We start from the raw sequence: 768 nt of genomic DNA, 5'->3' as shown, positions 1-768 counted from the left end.
ACCGTAAAAACATTTGGGTGTAAAGTGTTTTAATTCTACAAGATATGGTGTAAAAACGTCTGAGTGCTGCCCTCTTCAGGTTGAACGGTGGATACTGCAGTTGAATTTTTCTATTGGATGTTGTGGTGCCGCGTGATGTAAGCAGGTACCAGCTCACCACGGCCTTGCCTACAGAGAGAGACGTGGGTCTCGGGTGCACACTTTTTTGATTTTAAAAAACATTCAGAGTGTGATCTTAAACCTGTGAACCTATCTATAATTATATGACTGTCCCCTTTATACACATTTGTGTTTTTATCTAATATTAACAGATACAAATTTTAACCTTAAAAATGTTTTAGTAAATGTTGAGATTGACATTAAATAAGATTAGTAAATGCTGTAGAAGTATTGCTCATTGTTAGTTCGTATTAACTAAGTAGTTAACTAATGTTAACAAATGAAACATACTCGGTTACTAACGTAACCTCGGTTCCCTGAGATGACGGGAACGAGTACTGCGTCGCTAGACGTGATGGAGAAGAAAAAAAATCTGAATGTTGAAGACTTTTTATTAAATAATGCATAACGCACAAGCCATCCCAGTGCAGGAATCTGCGTGAGTATAATGGCTGAGCAGTGACAACTCCACAAACCTATGGCGACGCAGCGTATGTGTGCGAACCAATCGGTGGGCAGCCAGCCGAGCGGGCACTGAAGCCCGCCAGAATGGGCGGAGCATTCGTCTATAAAGCTGGGCTCGTCTCACCATAGGATTCAGATTAACTC

This window comes from Phoxinus phoxinus, assembly GCF_949152265.1.
Source record: "Phoxinus phoxinus genome assembly, chromosome: 14".
NCBI classification, from domain to species: Eukaryota; Metazoa; Chordata; class Actinopteri; order Cypriniformes; family Leuciscidae; genus Phoxinus; species Phoxinus phoxinus.
Note: the sequence above shows the minus strand (reverse complement) of the source record.